Source organism: Arachis duranensis, chromosome 1, assembly GCF_000817695.3.
Source record: "Arachis duranensis cultivar V14167 chromosome 1, aradu.V14167.gnm2.J7QH, whole genome shotgun sequence".
NCBI lineage: Eukaryota > Viridiplantae > Streptophyta > Magnoliopsida > Fabales > Fabaceae > Arachis > Arachis duranensis.
In genome coordinates, this window is record NC_029772.3 from 32217053 (window position 1) to 32218431 (window position 1379).

Here is a 1379-nt window from a genome sequence, read left to right on the forward strand (position 1 = left end):
TTCTAATTTTCGAAAATTACATGCATTATGTTCTTCATTGATCTTCAAGTTGTTCTTGATGATTTCCTTGCTCTGATCTTTAAATTCTCTTGTCTTGAGTGTTTTGTTGTTTCTCATATGCATGCTCAATTTGTTAGTGTCAGTAGTATACAAACTTCTAAGTTTGGTGTCTTGTATGCATTGTTTATTTGATCTTAGTTTCATTTTGATTATTCCTCATTATTAAAAATTCAAAAAAAATTCTTAATTTGTGTCTTTTCAAGTCAATAATACAGAGAATTGAAGATTCAGAACATGCAGCAGAGAAATTGCACAGAAAAAGCTGGGCGTTCAAAACGCCCAGTGAAGAAGGAAAACTGGCGTTTAAACGCCCAAAAGGGTAGCATTTTGGGCGTTAAACGCCAGAATGGATACCATTCTGGGCGTTTAACGCCAAGATGGCACAAGAGGGAAGATTTTGTTTTTAATGCAATTTTTTTTCAAGTTTTCATAATTTTTCAAAATCAAATCTTTTTCAAATCATATCTTTTCAATCATATATTTTCAAAATCAATTTCTTTCCATTTTCAAAAATACTTGCTAACAATTATTGATTTGATTCAACATTTCAAGTATGTTGTCTTTTCTGTTGAGAAAGGTTTAATGTTTGAATCATATCTTTTCTTGTTAGCCAAGTCATTCATTTTAAAAATCAAATCTTTTTAAATTATTTTTCAATCATATCTTTTCAATCATATCTTTTTAAAACTATAGCTTTTCAATCATATCTTCTTAATCACATCTTTTTCAAATAGTTTACAATCATGTCTTTTTGCTTTCTGATTTCAAAATCTTTTTCAAAAATCACTTAATTTCTTTCCCACTCTTGGTTTTCGAAAATCAATTACCTTTTTTTTCAAAATTTCTTTTAATTAATTCACTTTAATTTTCGAAAATTTCTTCCCCTCTTCTCACATCCTTCTATTTATGGACTAACATGCACAATTTGAACTCTATCTTTCTAAGTTCGAATTCTTCTACCTCTTCCTTCTATTTTTCTTTTCCTCTGACACCTCAAAGAATCTCTATACTGTGACAAAGAGGATTCCATGTTTTCTTGTTCTCTTCTCTTTCATATGAGCAGGAGCAAAGACAAAAGCATTCTTGTTGAGGCTGACCCTGAACCTGAAAGGACCTTGAAGCGAAAGCTAAGAGAAGCTAAAGCACTACTCTCTGTAGAGGACCTAACAGAAATCTTCAAACAAGAAGAAGACATGGCAGCCGAAAACAACAACAATGCCAACAATGCAAGGAAGGTGCTGGGTGACTTTACTGCACCTACTCCCGACTTCTATGGGAGAAGCATCTCTATCCCTGCCATTGGAGCAAACAACTTTGAG